The sequence below is a fragment of the Mytilus edulis genome, chromosome 5, assembly GCF_963676685.1.
Source record: "Mytilus edulis chromosome 5, xbMytEdul2.2, whole genome shotgun sequence".
Taxonomy (NCBI): Eukaryota; Metazoa; Mollusca; class Bivalvia; order Mytilida; family Mytilidae; genus Mytilus; species Mytilus edulis.
In genome coordinates this window covers 46,076,786-46,095,482 of record NC_092348.1, presented here as the reverse complement: position 1 = coordinate 46,095,482, position 18,697 = coordinate 46,076,786, and the positions used below count along the sequence as shown (strand labels likewise).

Genomic DNA, 18,697 nt, shown 5'->3' with positions numbered 1-18,697 from the left:
TTCAAGAGTAAATCAACAATAATCAGAAGTATTTCAGTGGTGGTCTTTGGTTCATATTTTGCTTTCATGTATTAACTTGATAAAATAAGGCTCTTAGTTTTCTCTATTTGTCATGTCCAAACCCTTTCACAACACACTATATAGTTCATTGTTTTCATTGTTGGAGGACATATGGTGACCAATAATAGCTCACTATCACATCATGTGAACTCTGGTGGATATTTTTCTCATTGGCAATTCAACCAAATGTCCTTACTTTTATAAGTCCTTTTAATTATATATCAAAAGTAATTGATCTCAAGAGTATAAATTGAGAATACTGTAATGTTTCCTTTTTACAGTTTTGAATGTATCCTTTTTCTTCAAACTTTCTTAGAACAAACATAATCTTCAATCTTCTTCAAAGTTAAAAATTTTATTTCCAAGGATTTATAGTCACATTATAATTTCTTTACTTTCCAAGTCTATGAATGTCAAAGTAAATGTCTTCTTTGTAAATTTAAACGTTCTATTTTTTGTAAAATTCCCAAGTTTGTGAGGTAGTCTTCTATGTCCTGTATTCATGGTATTGGTCATTCTTCACCATGTTCACTGTGATGGTAACTGAAATAAAATATTCATAAAGAATATAAATCTAACGTCCATGAATTACATAAGCTAATTGTTATATGTTTGCAAATTCATTCTGTTAATGCAAAATCATTAACTGGACGTTTTTTTTTTGCTTATTTGAATGTCCAGTGGCAAATATTTTATGTTTTCTAAATGATAACAACGTTAACTTATCAATACATAATATAGGCCAGTCTGACTAGGTAAGTTTGTAATGTAAATGCTATGATAGTCTGAATTTCTGACATCTCATGTGTGTGTGTATGGAGCAGAAGGAGGCGAGCAGAGTAAGGTTTAATGCATGCATTGAATCAGAAAGTGAGAAAAATAAGCAACAGTGTACATGTACAATTAAACTTGAAACAGTTTTATGTAGATAACATAAAATTATCTAAATTAACTGCAATTCTACAGATGAACTTACTTTGATATCAGGTCTGTTTTGCAGGGCATTCACACCTACATGACATTCATGTTCACCAGTAATATCAATCCTTGCCAATAATGTCCTTTCCTTTCATTTGGTAACAAGCTAAAATTGTATATATATATATAAATTAATCAAGACGTCCAGACAAAAACTACATGTAGTATGAACCGATGCTCACTAATTTATACCTTTCCTATATACTTTTACTTTTAAGTAAATTGAAACAAAATGTAAGCTAACAACAGAAAGAAGATCAAGTTTAAGCTTAAAAAAAATCCTATATACAATGTATGTGCAGATTTTAATAAAAGAACAACCTTTCAATGTACCTTGGCAATTGATAAACTTCAATTGAATCATAATTTCCTGTCAATATGCACATCTACATAGTATGTCCTTATTATCTACTAAGTTTCATGAAATTCTGTTGTGTGGATTCAGAGGAGTTGCAATGACAAACTGCTGAAGTAGTAATAAAGCAAATAAGTTCAAAGGGGCATAACTCCTAGAAAAAAAAATGAATTGTAATTTCCTGTCCATATGCACATCTACATAGTATGTCCTTATTATCTACAAAGTTTCATGAAATTCTGTTGTGTGGATTCACGGGAGTTACAATAACAAACTGTTGAAGTAGTACATTAAAGCAAATAAGTTCAAAGGGGCTTAATTAACTCCTAGAAAAAAAATTGAATCTTAATTTCCTGTTGATATGCACATCTACATTTTATGTCCTTATTATCTAAAAAGATTTCATGAAATTCTGTTGTGTGGTTTGAAAACAGTTGTGATGACAAGAAACAGGACTTGACGTCAGACAGACAGGTCAAAAACATTATACCCCCCAAAACTTCGTTGAGTGGAACAAAAATGCTGAATATCATGAAACTTAGTTAAATTGTTCATATTTTTTGTTGTAAGCTCCCATTTGATTTTTATAAATTTAAGTTTGTCAGTTTCTGAGTTATAAGATTTTCTTCATACATGTCATAAGAAAAGGGGTGACTTTCAAGTTTTTGGAAATACATGTATCCTTAAAATTTCGTTAAACTTTGATGACTGATTTATAGCTATTAAGAAAACCTCCTTTTAGTTTTCTTTTTATAAATTTCTGATATACATGTGACATTGAGAAATTATTGTTTGTTTGCAGTCTGACAACAGATTAACCAATTATTGCGCAACAGCCCAGTGTATTGCACAACAGCAAGAAATCTTTAATTGAATATACATGTAGATTCAATTCTTGAATTCATATAAACTGCTACTTTTGCATAGGTAATGTTTCTGTACTTAAAATCTGTAGTACTGGACATTTACTTTTGATATTTAGTATCATAACTTTCTTTACTTAAAAATTATTGTAACATTTAGGTACGGTACATGTATTGTACAGTACATGTACTTGTTTTGTACTATAATTTTTTTTACAAATAATACCCACAGTGATCATATTATTCCATGTTTGAAAATCTTAACTTGAAGAGATTTGAAAATGTAACGGTGTAATAACATGAATAAACTGTTTAACAGAGATATGTCTAGCCTTTTTTGGTAATTTTGATTATATGCAAATGTTGAAATCAAAATAGCAATACTTTAACATCTTACATAAGTTATGCAAATATTCAAAGTCAATGAACCATGACTGAGTTACATGGCTAAACAATCTCCATGTAAATGAGATGTGCCAATGCTAATACAACTGCATACCAAATGCCATTGACTTTCCCAAACCTAATTACAAACATTAACGTGTCAACTATGTAAAAGTTTCAAAGTCAATGAACGATGATGAGGGGGTGGGGCTATATAATCTCCCTGGAAACAATACATGCAAATACCAATAAATTTGCATACCAAATATTATTGACTAAACATAAGCAGTTTATCTTAAACTGATCTAATCACAAACTAATACATGAAAACTAAGATAAGTTTCAAAGTCAATAGACCATGACTAAGGGGGCGGAGCCAAATTATCTCCATGGAAATGAGATATACCAATGCTTATACAACTGCATACCAAATATCATTGACCTACCACTTGTGGTTCCCCATAAACTGACCTAATCACAAACTAATACATGTAAAATAAGCAAAAGTTTCGAAGTCAATAGACCATGACTGAGAAGGCAGGGCCAAATAATCTCCATGGAAATGAGATGTGCCAATGCTTATACAACTGCATACCAAATATGATTATCCTATCACATTATCACTTGTGGTTCACCATAAACTAGACCTAATCACAAACTAATACATTGTTGATGCTGTCGCCTCCGAAGCTACAGTACTACATATTTTTTGGTTCAGAAATAGTACATAGATGCAAACGTAGCTGTGTAACCAATTTCAAGTTCTTTGACTTCATTAATTCAGAAACATATAATATGTCAAATATTTATTTACAATCCAAATTAGGACCTGTATCAAGGAGTAAGAAACTTGTCAACATTTAAGTGAAGCACTAATTACAAGAATTTTTGCATAGCAATATAATATTTCCCACAGAAAGTAACCAAAAGTTAGCGTGCAATAAATTCTATTATTGTATAGCAATATAATATTTCCCACAGAAAATAACTAAAAGTTAGCGTGCAATAAATGCTAATATTGCACTAGTGCAATAAATCTTCAAAAAAGTCATGAAGTCATCAATGACAAACTCTTAGTTTAAACCAATTTTTACTTTCAAATATTATATTGCTATACAATAAAAGGGTTATTGCATGAATATTGGGGTATATTGTCCCTCGTAGAACATATATTGCACTCGCAAGCTTGTGCAATATAAAATTCTACTCGGGACAATATTCCCCAATATTCATGCAATAACCCTAAAATATTGCACCAGTGCAATACATCTTCAAAATTATTGCATGAATATTGGGAAATATTGTCCCTTGTAGAACAAAAATTGCACTTGCAAGCTCGTGCAATATAAAATTCTACTCATGACAATATTCATGCAATAACCCTATATTATAACTACAATTGCACAATATTAATCACTTTACCATAAGTTATTATAAAAAAGAAGATGTTGTATGATTGCCAATGAGACAACTATCCACAAAAGACCAAAGTGACACAGACATTAACAACTATTGGTCACTGTATGGCCTTCAACAATGAGCAAAGCCCATACCTATTGCTTGGTGTCCAGGTAAAGAATCTCAAATTTGATAAAAATAATTAAGCATGTATTCTTCATTTTGTGGTTTAAAGTTTCTTTAGACAAGTAAGATGCTGAAAGAATATAATATACAGATATAAACAATACCAAATTTTCACATTATTTTTTCAAAATGGTCTCAAAGCTTCAAATTTGCAATTTCTTTAATGAAAAATGCACAAAAAAAAACTACCTGTAACACTTCGGTTTTGTACATTTCATGAGCAGGAGATTATATAATTTAGTCAAATACAAACTTATATTAACTCCATAAAAGTATCGTGCTTAAGCCTTTACATAAATTTCAAGAAAATCAACCAAAAACTGACCAAAAAAGGACTCATTTTTGCGGAGTTCTCTCCCCTTCCAATGTTAATTTCCAAAGGAAATATAAAATGCCACTTTTGAGTTTTCCTCAAGTTAGATTTTATGGGACTTTTTTCTGTGTATATAAATTTAAAGGGCATAACGCTATAGATTAGAACTAAAACATTTTCTGTTTTAATTAGTTTGAGGTTAACCGTTTCCTCCATAATGACGCTTTTTGACCCCTTTACTCCATAATGACGCCTTTTGACGCCTGTGTAGTACCTCAGTTGAAATGCATTGACTACAAAATGTCTGCATATTAAAAAAGACTTAAAAAAAATTGTATCCAATATGAAAAGGATAGTCATGAGAATATCTGACTTGAATTTCATTGATGAAATGTTCGTTTTCACAATGCATTAATACTTTAAACCTGATGATTTTTTTTAATCATGTTTATTGAAAAAATCCTATGCGAATCAAGTATGTAATAAAAAAATTCCATGGAGGAAAGGGTTAAATCTTAGTTAGACTGGACTACAAATTGTTAATGGTTTTGTAAAAAAAATAATTTGTCACTTCTAACTGTTAACATGGATAATTTTCAAACTTGCCCACAACAAGAATCAAAACATGGAACTCTATGACCTCAAATTTTAAAATAAATCTTGGAAACTATATGTACATGATTTACCGAGTTTGACAAGAGAGCAAAATTATCAAATAAACTAGGCATCATTTTAATATAAACATACCTCTCATCACAAAATTATTCATTGACTATACTGCTCCTCTGTGCTCATATGCACATAAATCAATATGACAATCTATGAATCCACTATATAATCTAGACAGCAATGACCCAAATGAATTCTGTTCTGTTGCTTAGCTTCTCCTACTTCTCAAAGTACTTGTACTTGTACATTCATTGAAAATGCTAAAAGAAATAATGTTTAATGAAATGAAGTTATAATATCTGCCAAAATTGCATTTAATATTTGATCTTGCAAAATTGGCTTAGTTTTGATGTTTTAAACTAAACCAACAAACTTTCCCTGAAAAAAGGATAGCTCTTCTTAACCTGATAAACATTTTAACCTCAGGTCAAATTTGCTCTGAATGCTTTAGTTTCTGCTTTCAGAGATACAAGTATTAGCCAAAAACTGTATTTTACCCCTATGTTCCATTTTTAGTCATGTTGGCATGTTAGTTAGCAAGAGGGGTCATTCGACACATATTTCTAACTAAATAAGTGTAATTTAGTGGTTCGATTTGTCTTACATGTATGTTGCTGTTTATCTTATTTTTTTTTGTTCTGTTTTTTATATTTTACATTGTATAAATCAGTCTCTTAGTTTTCTTGTTTGAATAGATTTACAAATTTGTGATTCTCATATAGGGTCCTTAAAAACTGAATATGCAGTATTGGCTTTGCTCATAGTCATTGTTGAAGGATGTAAAGTGACCTATTGTTGTTAACAGTTAACTTCAATGTCAATTGATTTCTGGTGGAGAGTTTTCTTTTCTCGTTAAACAATATTTTATTTTGAAAATAATTATGTAATTTAAACATTATTATCATATAAACTACAATATGACAGATTTATAAGTGGAAAAAAGTGAATTTACACTTTTAAAAATTCCTCTATTTTCTCATTCACTATCACCATGATCACCACATTTTTTGTATTTTTATATTAACATTTATACGTACATGTAAAGCAGACCTTTCACCTTCTCAAGGAGTCCACTTCCCATGTACAAGAGGAGGCACAAACAGCTTGATTTTGAGTCAGCTAAAAAAAAGTTCAAATAGATTATGATACACTAAATAAATACATAAATTACATGTACATAATAATTTAATAATAAATATGAATCCACAATCATGGTTTTAGAAATGACACATCAATTAAAATCAATAGATATCATACATCTGCATTGGCTAGAGGTACAGTACATGTACATGTATAGGGAGAGGGTTGAGATCTCATAAACATGTCTAACCCCGCCTGAATTTTGCACCTGTCCCAAGTCAGGAGCCTCTGGCCTTTGTTAGTCTTGTACTATTTTTAATTTTAGTTTCTTGTGTACAATTTGGAGTTTAGCATGTTTAGTATGGCGTTCATTATCACTGAACTAGTATATTATATGTTATTCAGGTCTCAGACAGGGTATATACTGTGACATTCCCGGCTTAGAGTTTATATCCCCTGAGCCGAAGGCGAAGGGGATATAAGCCCTAAGCCGGGAATGTCACAGTATATACCCTTTCTGAGACCTGAATTACACATATATTACGGATTACCCCTGACTTAATGTTATTTTCCAGTGCAGGTATTTGTTGACAACACATATATATTGAAAAACCCAACCTGATATGTTCGGCATACGTGAAGGATTTTCTAATTTGCTGTGAACATAATTTTATCGTGTATGTAATAATTCATAATAACACTTTTAACATTAAATTTAAGTATTAAAAGTGTAAAATGCGCGATTTTGTATCAAAAATGTATTACTGACTGAAGCACGTCATTATTTTTCCTCTGTGAGCCTCTGACAGTCTGATAGCTTTTGACTACGTCACATAGTAACCGGTGTTATGATGACGTTTTTGAGGTGCCAATTGGGGATAAAAACGTCGTATATACCCCGGCAGTTTCCTGAATATATACTGACATCTCTGTGTTGTTATCCAATCACAAACCTCGACACATTTGTAATCCGTAATATATATATTTGTTTAGGGGCCAGCTGATGGACGCCTCCGGAATTTCTTGCTGCATTGAAGACATGTTGGTGACCTTCTGCTGATGGCAGATTCCAAATAAGAAAGTTGAAAAGTTCCCAAAATTATGTTTTACAAAATCAATACCAATGAATTTCTGTTTTGGAATACATTTTGTACATGTTATACTTATATAAGTAAACACTTTTTGACAAAAGATAGATCTATTCACATTATATTTTTTAAATAAAAACAACCTTAAAAAAAATGTTGCTATCATAACAAAATTGACAGACATTTTGACGGAAAATTCTTATGTTAGCAACACAAAAAATCTTGATATTTTCAGTATTTTCAAGGTTTGGATGTACATTTTGTATATCTTGATTTAATATGAAAGGCAAATTGGAATAAAACATTTCTGAACATCTGCACCAATAAAAAAGGAATTGGAATAACTTTTAAAAAGGATTATCTTGGAGTTGCTAACATAAAATTTGACAGACATGAACAATGCTGCTAACATAAGATTTGACAGAAATTAAGTTGTTGCTAACATAAAAATTGACGGACTTTATTGTTGCTAACATAATATTTGACGGACTTTTTTGTTGCTAACATAACATTTGACAGACTTTTTTGTTGCTAACATAATATTTGACGGACTTTTTTTATGCTAACATAAAATTTGACGGACATTATTGTTGCTAACATAAAATTTGACGGACTAAATAGTGTTGCTAACATAAGATGTTGACGGACTTGTTGCTAACATAAGATTGTGCTAACATAAATAAATTTGACGGACAATATATATTTGAGATTTTTAACCAACATTGGAGATTTTATCTTAGTTGAAAGTCATATTAAGAACTCCTGCAAAATAGTGCTGCCTGAAATTTAAAAAGATTTTAACCCAGGACAGATAACTCTAATTTGTAGCACATCCAAATGTTGCTAACATAAAATGACAAGTTTAACAGAAATTATGTTAGCAACAGATTTGATAAAACTATTGATTAAATAAAGTAAATTGAAAGATCCAAAATGTGTATGTATAATGTACATTATGAAATACAATTTTAACAGGCTTATATAAGTACCTACAATGATGTGGCATGATTTTATGAACCTGTTGCTATCATAACATTTATTGACAGACGAGCATCTAATAAGTAAGGTATTTGAAATTGAAAAAAATACATATCACAGATGTTTTTAACAAAAGAAAAGCAAAAGATTTGGAAACAGAGATGTTTGAATAATCAGACTACACTAATAAAAACCATTATACCAGTGTCAACTTAAAGCCTCGTAAAACATGAACCTTGTGTCAAAAAATGGGAAGTAATTTCCGTCAAACATTTCACATTTTTCAACTTGTTGTGATCATTTTTACTTTTAATGGAAACAATCATATCCAATAATTGGTTTGCTTGCTTTATATAACATTACTATTCAATAAAACATTCACATATTATCATTCAAATAACAGTTAGTATTAGTTTTCTTAATTTGTTTTTTTTGACGGAAATTTTCTTTTCTTTTTGGAATCTGCCTGTTGTCTGCTTTATGGTCGGATTGTTGTCTCTTTGACACATTCCCCATTTCAATTATCAATTTTATGTATATATTAAATTTTTATATCAGTGTTTTCTAATTTCTGGGTAGTCTAGTAGTCCAAATTATTATGACGTCTTGAAAGGCTATTATTATTATTTTTTGGACGCTTTACTCTAATGACTAATTATGTAAGGCTTCAAATAAAAAAATTGTAATAGCCTTTCAAGAAGGCGTAATTATTTGAACTAGGTAGTCTAGATAAGTACAAATTTATGTAAATAAGGGCAAATTTGCAGACTTTTATTTTTTATATAAATTAATTAATTATATTCATTTGGATTTTACCCAAGTCATGCAAGTTGGGCAAGGCCATTCTTTGCAGGAGTATATTTTACAGATTTTAACCCTTTTTATAAGTAGGGCAATTTTTTTTTAAAGCAGAACGAGTTGGTAAGGAAGCCACCACTTGACTTTTATGGGGTGGGGGCTACGATAAAAATGTTATCCTGCAGTTTTTTTTTTTTTAAATTGACGGAACTCCAGTTCCGCATATTTTTCAAATAACATCCAAGCACCCCCCACACAGGCACTTGTCTCAGAAAAAAAAAATCCTATATACCTTAATGTGTTATACATGTATTAAGGTATATATAGGGAATTTTTTTCTGAGAAAAGTGCCTGTGACCCCCCACCTCCAATAAAACTCGCATGGTAGCTCCCTTAACAAGAGTGAGACATTTTTAGAAAGGGAGACGTGTTGTTAAAAAAGTAGGCCGTTTTCATGTTTTGGCAGTGGGTCGAGTTGACTTGCGTCCGTTCTTGCCAATCTTCTGATCTTTGTCAGACTGATTTTGATTTCGGGTTTGCATGCGATGAAATTTATAAATTCAAATGTTTTTTCTCGTGAAAGGTATACCACTAGCATCTTCTTAAATATGTGCATGATATATATTTACCTTTCGGTGCGCTTTCCAAGTACAAAATAGCGGGTATGTAATCCATAAAAAAAACACAACTTTCTTGTTTGTGTGCGTTTCGTTCATGCGTTCCCCGGTTTCTTCAAGTTAATCGACAAGCAACCCATTTCAATTTATCTGTTTATAATAACTTGTTGATCCAACAGTTTTGAAAAACCAGAGGTCCTCGTATCATCTATCAGACTAGTATATATCTTTCCATTCTTTTTAACTGTAAAACATGAATTCAGCAGCAGACGAGCGTCCATGGATGAGTTGCGTCATAGTGTAAAAAACGGCAACGGTGATTTTTCCGGGTTTTCGTATTCCACTTGTCAAGCTTTCGAGAATACATTTACGATCATTTACGTATATGATTGAGAGTTAGTCCGGAACACGTGACGGTCTGGAATCAAGAATGGGGATTTAAGTATTGAAAATAAATACAAAAAAGTTCAGAAGTGGTACACTGAGTATTTTAAAATAGGCCTCTGTTATAAACAAGGATTTGTCTACAAATCAGTCACGGCGGCTTTATAGTCCTTTATATAAAACTATGAAGAAATGAAATCGGAGACATAGGCCTACATGACATTATCATACATCAGTGGCGGATCCAGGGGGGGGGGGGGGGGGTTCTGGGGGTTGGACCCCCCTTTTTGGTACGATCAATGCGGCATTTGCAGGGGGACATATAGTTAGAACCCACCCCCTATACCCCCCTTTTGTAGCCGTCCCGCTAGACCACACGACCACCTGGGCCTCACAATAATAAAGTTTTCGGTGGCCGTGTGTTACCTTTCCTCGGCAGTTTTAATCTAGCGTCGTACTACAGTACATGATATATAAGCCATGGAGATGTTATTGTAACAAATTAATGCAAGATACAGTCACAGAAATTAATTATATGTATAAGAACGTCTAAGTCAGTGACAACTCTACAACAGATTTATCCATCGGATCACCAGCAATGATGGTGATACATGGCTGTGTATATATATATACAATCTTTATGAATTTGGTATGATATATATGTCTGTATGTTTGTCATGTTTGTGTATAACCAATGTGTATTGTCTTGGTATCAATCCTATGATTTTGGATTTCAAACCAATACAAATTACTGACTTACTAACTATACACATCCTAGCTTAAATCAGAGAAGAATTAAAGTCTTGGACACTTATAATGGGCGGGGGAGGAAAAGGGGGAGGGGGTCACCGTGACTTATGTATTCATTTAAGTGCAATCAAAATTTTACCAATCGGACAGACTCAGCGGCCTTCAGTTAAAAATTCGTGTCAAGCTCTTTTGTAATCATGATTATTAGGAAACATCTTATAAGTTTTCCTACTGTCTCCTTGATTTACTCGATACAATTAAGATTCTAATAATAGCCAGTGCTACATTATCAGCCTGATAGATCCTTGAAATGGCTAAATTTTGGACTTGATCATCAATTGTTCCAAGGTGAAGCAATATATTTTGTTTTATAATTCTCCTATATTCAACGTAAAGCTCACAAGATCTTGTGGACGACATCAAAAGTTCAATGTGGAATAAACAAAACTTAATTAACATAGTTTTTTCACTGCCCCCCCCCCCCACCCCCCCGAACCGAATTTTGGAAAAAAATGATTGAATATACTTGTAAAATTGATGTGGGATAAGCAAAACTTGCAGCAATATTTACCCATCCACCACACCCCTAAACTATTTGATTTTTTTTTTATCCTACATTGATCTTTTGATGTCGTCAGTGTGTCCCTTATGTTATCATGTTTGTCAATATGTCGATTCAAATCAAAATTGTACTTACTAAATTTGCAATTGAGATGTAGGTTGCCAAATTTTGAGAAGCCACGGGAAGTTCCGAACTGTTCACTAGTACATGGCATAGTGAGGCCTGTGTTTTTAACAGTCAGTCTGCCCCCATCCCCTTTATAAAAATTTCTGGATCAGTCAGTTTATGTTTAATGGTAAGTTTAAAGGGGTCTTTAAATATTGATATTATTATCTTTCATTCTCTGTCTTATCTCGTTTGATTGGATTTTTTGTTATAAATTAATGTAATTGGTATCCTCTTTCCAATTTCATCGTTAACAATAGACCTACAGCAAAAAGCCCTGTACTGTAATTTTCTGTCTTGCCTAAAAATACTTTAAATAGTACCCCTTTCTTCCCATAGTACTGATTTCATAAATGCTTGCTTGAAACACAAATAAAAAAATAAAATAGAAGCAGGTAATTTGCTCTTATTCCACACCAAAGGAGGATAAATGTATCATAAAACATTTTCATGTTACCGGCATTATTCTACATACATTGATTCTGAGACTACTTTAACATATACATTCTAAGGACTTTAATATATTAAAGGGCGGGTATAAGGGACGAAGTAACACCATGTGACTATTGCATTGGTTGTTGTGATTAAAACACGATAAGAGTGTTTCCTTCCCCTTGCATCTTATGATCCTCATTGAACAGTAGAAACTACTTCAGCAGTTCAGACATTAAACAATCTGAAACTTTTCAGGTACTTTCTCTATGCTCATGTGCAATTTCTTGTTAGCATAGTTTTGTACTTGGACAGATAATCAGAATGATCAACAATCAAGTATATTAGACAACAGTCAGGTCTATTGCAACCTGGTATGAGGTAATTTTAATTCAGCCTTGTACAATATATAAATAGACTACAGTCATTTTTGCTCAAGCATTGCAAATAAGGTTAAATGCTAGATGTTTTATATTGTTTTAACTGCATTCATGGCAATTATTTAACCATCCATCATTAGCATGATTAGTTGGTTGTTTGAAAGACACCAAGCAGGGGCGGATCCAGCCATTTTAAAAAGAGGGGGGGGGGGCGGGGGGGTTCCAACTATATGTCCCAATTTAAATGCATTGATCGGCCTAAAAAAAAAAGGAGGGGGGGGGGTTCCATCCCCCGGACCCCCTGGATCTGCCACTGCCAAGCACTCTTTTGTATTTATAATTCAACTTAATTGTAATTATACAACCTTTAGAAAAAAATATAGAAAGATTTTTTTCAATTTCTTTTTTTTTCAATTAGGTCAAATAAAATAATATCTGTGTTCATGCTATTCAGCTATTACATCTTTGAAAAAATAGGATAGGTAGGGATTTTTTTTTATTTTGCATTTTACATATTTTTCATTGACTCTTTGGGCTGATGGGAGAGAAATTCTGACATTAACAGTGCTGATTGATAATCGGTACGCTATTTCTAGGCTTAAAATATAGGTTAGTTGCGAATGGATGTTCATAATGAACAAAAGTTAATTATTTTAATAATAAAAAATTATATTAGTACATGTATGTCATGTATGTACTCATATTATGCAAATATTTAAAGTTATAGCCTTGAAGCAGAGATTCACTATACATATGTATGTCTGGCATGCAGAATGTTGAAAGCAAGTTAAGAATTTTACTTTATACATGTATAAGCAGTCGTGCGTATATCATGCATGGTACTTTTACATTTTTGAATATGATACAGCCGTAATACGGATGTTGTAGAAACGTCCGTAATACGTATGTTTAAGATACGTCCGTGAAACGGACAATCCGTTTTACGTCAGTTTTTACACGTACGTTTTACGGATGTATTTTTACAGACGTTTTACGGACGTAACCGTTTCATCCGTAATACATCCGTATTACGGATGTTTTACGGACGTTTATTACCACGGCCGTGAAACGTCCGTAGCTATTTTACCTGTGTAAGACACAGCAATACACCGTTGTTTGTAAGGACACTTATGTAGTGTAGGTATCAAAAACAGTAATGAAAGATCCAATTCTTCATCTTTGGTTGAAATTACAAAGGACCACATAACAGACCCCTCCTTTTTGGTAAGTGTGGTTGGTATATATGTTGAGTTTCAAAGTGAATTGTTAATACCTATTTAATATATCAAGCAGCTCACGGTATGTGTTATCCAACATTAATGTATTTGGTTATGATGTTGTATTTGGAATTGTTATGTTAGATATTTTTGTATTTTTTGTAACTCCGGAAATTTTGTCTTTTTCCGTAATCGGACTCATACTTATTGTTATTATATCACATGTTTACGTTTGGCAAGGAGCTCAGTGCTATTTATTTTTTCGTATTTAGAAAGTTTGGAACACAATGGAGTAAGTTAATTTTATTAATGTATGTTAGAAGGTAGTTTGTAAGGGTATAAGCTTAACATGTTAAAAAATCAAAGTAAGTTTGCCGACACAAAAAATACATGGTTCCGTTATCGAACGACAAGAATGTGTGTTTGTATAAAAATACACATAATAATCATCAAGAAATGTTTACTAAATAATTATTGCCTCATTGCATAAAGTCCCAGGGTCGCGATAAACCCTCCTTTGTTAAATTTTGGAATTTTGGTAGATGACAGTCGCATGTTTATTTTGTAACTACAGTCCCGCATTAATGCAACATAACAACCGCACACTGTATGTGGTTCATAAACTACACACGTGCAACTTCTTATTAAATCTTTGTTCGTGCAACTATTAGAAACTTTACTTACTAAATTGCCATACTGGTACACTACTATATTATGGTTGTTTTTCATACTACATGTACAGTGCTGAACAGTAAAAAATGTACTAACACACAGTATGACTTCATGCATTTAGTATTGGTTTTTTTTCTGTATTGCAAGCACATTATATTCAACATACTCATAATGTGATCATTTTATTAATGCCATTATTATTATATTAAATTTTGTAGTTTTTATTCATATACTCTTTTTGATAATGAACATGTAAGATAATCTTGAAATATTAATTTAATTACTACTATCGTAAAACTTATGCTTGTCATTTGTAATTTCAGATCTTACCACACATTGTACATCATGATTTCATTGAATAAACAGTTACACTACTACATCGCGATCGCTTTTTCCTTTTTATGAATTTTGGGTCAGCAATGCTGTTTAACTTGATACTTGTTTGGCTTTCTGAATATTTTGATCTGGACGTCACTGATGATAGTAGTTATCAAAGGTACCAGGATTAAGATGTAATACGCCATACGCGCGTTTCGTCTACATTAGACTCATCAGTGACGTTCAGATCAAAATAGTTATAAAGCCAAACAAGTACAAAGTGAAGAGCATTGATGACCCAAAATTCCAAAATGTTGTGCCAAAAAGGGTTAAGGTAATTTATTCCTATGATAAGAAAATCCTTAGTTTTTCGAAAAATTAAAAGTTTTGTCAACGGTAAATTTATTAAAATGACTATATAAATGATGTTCATGTCAACACCGAAGTGCTGACTACTGAGCTGGTGATACCCTCGGGGGCAAAACGTTCACCAGCAGTGACATCTACCCTGTGGTGTAAATAGTTATCAAAGGTACCAGGATTATAACTCAATACGCTAAACGCGCGTTTTGTCTACAGAAGACTCATCAGTGACGCTTGGATCAAAATAGTTAAAAAGCCAATCAAATACAAAGTTAAAAAGCATTGAGGACTCAAAATTCCAAAATTGTGTGCCAAATATGGCTAAGGTAATATATTCCTGAGATAAGAAAATCTTTAGTTTTTAGAAAACTTTAAGGTTATTGTCAACAGGAAATTTATTAATGACCATAAAATTGATATTCATGTCAACAGCGAAGTATTGACTACTGGGCTGGTGATACCCTAGGGAACGAAACGTGACGAGTCTTGTGTAGATGAGACGCGCGTCTTGCGTATTGGATTATCAGCCTGGCACCTTTGACAACTATTAGCATGTCGAAATGTATTATTGTATTAGGTATTTGTGTATTTCCGTGTCCTGAATGTTCTTGCATTTATTTGTACTGTAGTCCTGTCATGTAATATTGTCTTTTTAGTGTTAAATTAAAAAATGCCATAAACGTGCGAGGTTTGGCTAGCCACAGAACCCGGTTCAAAATACCATTTTGTTTTCTTAAAATGTCCTGTACCAAGTCAGGAAAGTGACAGTTGTTATCTTATAGTTCGTTTCTGTGTGTGTTACATTGTCGTTTGTTTTTTCTTGTTGCACTTAAGTATTTCTGTTGTTTCGTTGTTTTCCTGTTATACTGTTGCCTTCTTTTAGCCCACTGCCTGGCATAATCCTCAACCGAACCCATCAGTATTTTGAAGCTGTGTTTCCAATTGATGCATTTAGGCTCACGATATAAGAAATAATTTGCGCGTTTTGTTTGGTATTACTTATACAACTGTTTCATTTGTAAGTTACCATATTCCCATGAAAGAAGACATTCTTGATATCAATAATTAATATCAAGACTAAGTTCTAAATTGATTTCATGTCACAGTTTAAGAATAACGAGATAATTAATGCAATGGTAAATCATTGAATGGAAAGTAAAACTGCTACAAAATTATGTGTACTATTTAGAAAGGTGTATCAAAGAAATAAATATTTCATTACTACGAAATAGTTGCAAATAAAAGTTTTTCGCTTTTAGTTAGGAAGCTGATAACGTAGTGACAATTTCTAGTTATAGGCAATCTAAATGACATCAAACAGTTAAACAAGTGATGTCTTTGATAAGGTAGAAATATATTGTAAAACATGTTGGAAGCATTTAAACATATAAAGTATTGACCTGTTGCATGTAATTAAATGGTAAAATTCATTATTTAAACATCTAGAATAATTATTATTTAGGCTCTACACTTTGACGTATTTTGACCGCAGAGACACCGGGAGAAAGCGACTGTTTGCCACTTCCGTTACGAAGGCCCAATATGGCAGATGACCGTACCGATAAGATTTGATATTTCCTAAATACTTTTGATCAAAAGCATTGTTGGTAGAGAAAATTGATAGAGAAAATGAGTAAATGTCTGTATAATATGTAGGACAACACGAAAATCAAGCTTTCTGCAGATAGAATAACGAAATAAGGGTTTAATACGACGGTAAAAAAAGAAGCCGTACGTAACTTTGAGGGTAGTCGTTCGTAACGTAAAGTATCTATATAGAACGTCTATTCGTAACGTAAAAAAAATAAAACAAGTTCAAAATAAAATGTTCCTACAATCCCTAGGATTTAAAAGAGATTCTTCACATTTCATCAGCAAAACAAAACAAAAATGTTAGCAAACACTTACCATTATATAAACAAATTCAGTACATGTTTTCTAATTATGTTCTTCTAGCTCTTGGTCATGTGCTTAGTAATATCTAGTATATTTGACGATTAAAATAACAAAGCAAGGTAAAAAGAAAACGGATGTCAAACGTTACATTTTTGAACAACTGTTTTAACTCTTATGTATAGTGATACTATTTCTTATTCTCCGATATACCTGAAACTTGGCGGAAACAACGCCATTTTTCAATTCATTATGACTTTAAAGTCGTTGTTGTGTCAAATTTCATTGGACTCGGTGGCGGCATATTAAGCTGGAATAAGAAAAACGTCCATTGACGTTTTTCGTTGACGCAACGACTGAAAGTGAATTTTATAAGTAGATTAAGCATCAAATGAATAAAAAAGGTAAGATAATAATTACATCTACCAAAATTACAAATATGTGCCTAATTGTTCGTTTGTTCAAAAATTGTAGATTATATCAAACCTTCTCCTTACCGTCGTTATTTCAAGCGATAATCATTTTGTCCCAGCCGATATTGTACAATTGTAAAAGCGGGTTTTATTACGTGATAATTCAATTAAGTATAATTTAAAAACAAAAATTTGAATCACGAATGTAAAAAAGTACCTAGATTTCTTTTTTTGTATGTCTACAGTCAAACCTGCCTTAACATGCTGAACCACCACCTAAATTTAACTATCACATGCTGTAAACGACCACTATATTCAAGCCTCCAATAGATTTTCTAATATATTTTAACTGTGTTAAGCGATCACCTTCTTAACACGACCAGCGACCGCGTTAATTTGTATAAAACGACCATAATTTGCACTGTTTAAACGACCATAATTTACTTGGAAGAATAAGCGACTTTCGAAATGGGATCGTACCGCTATTTTGATGATCAATGTTAATGTCCCCTCGTTAAAACTCGGCCGATTCCGTTGCGAGAGCAGCTGATTCACTCGATTGCCGATTGTTGACATTCTAACTTTCGTCAATCCTCGAGTGAATTCGCTAGAACGAAATCGCCCGAGTTTTGACGATTGATTACCACAAAGTGCAACAACGAGGACGTCTATTACCAAGTCCAAGGTAGCTTATAGAGTTCAACTCGTGATTGAAGTGAAATTGGTTATTTAAACTGAGCTATTGGCAGTAATATGATTGAGACAAAATTGCCAAAAATGACGATGATGAAGTTGATTACACTATATAATTAGCATCGCTAGAAAAACTTTCTTTTACAGTTATGATTCAGTAATCAGGAACAAGCCATCAAATTATATTTTTAATTGAATAAAATGTATTTGAAAGTCTTGCATAATAAGACAATTAATATACAATCTTGAAGAACATGTGAGGGCTCTGCAACATGAGTAATTGTCAGAAATTAGACAAGACATAGCTATAACAAGAACCCTGTCTTATGATGTAAGAACAAATTATGCACATAAATGCTTCCTTCAATTCAAATTTTGGAACCTGTATTTGGAGACCACCTGTATTAAGAGACCACTTTTTCCTTTTCTCTTGAGTGGTCTCTTACTTTACTTTGGTTTGACTTTACATGTTTGAATATGCTACGAAACGTATATATACAATATATAGATGTTGTTGGAAAATATAAAATTTATTTGTATGAGCTTTAGAAATAGAACAAAAAGAGAGGCTCTGTCGAGCTTTTCTCCTGTTTCGTAGGGAGTGCAAATAAATTTTATATTTTCCGACAATGTACATGTATTGTTTTTATCGCGAACTTACTTTCAAGACTTCAAAATCTATTTATTA

General features: G+C 32.4%; 1 long non-coding RNA gene across 1 annotated transcript; it reads right to left on the bottom strand.

Annotated features, from left to right (window-relative positions):
• Nucleotides 1-459: 459 nt before the first annotated feature.
• Nucleotides 460-10,121, bottom strand: LOC139523782 (uncharacterized). The gene is made up of 5 exons (XR_011664688.1): nucleotides 9,780-10,121; nucleotides 6,244-6,325; nucleotides 5,285-5,466; nucleotides 1,037-1,144; nucleotides 460-603 (listed from the first exon to the last, which is right to left on the bottom strand). It is a non-coding gene; the product is annotated as an uncharacterized lncRNA (long non-coding RNA).
• Nucleotides 10,122-18,697: the final 8,576 nt, after the last annotated feature.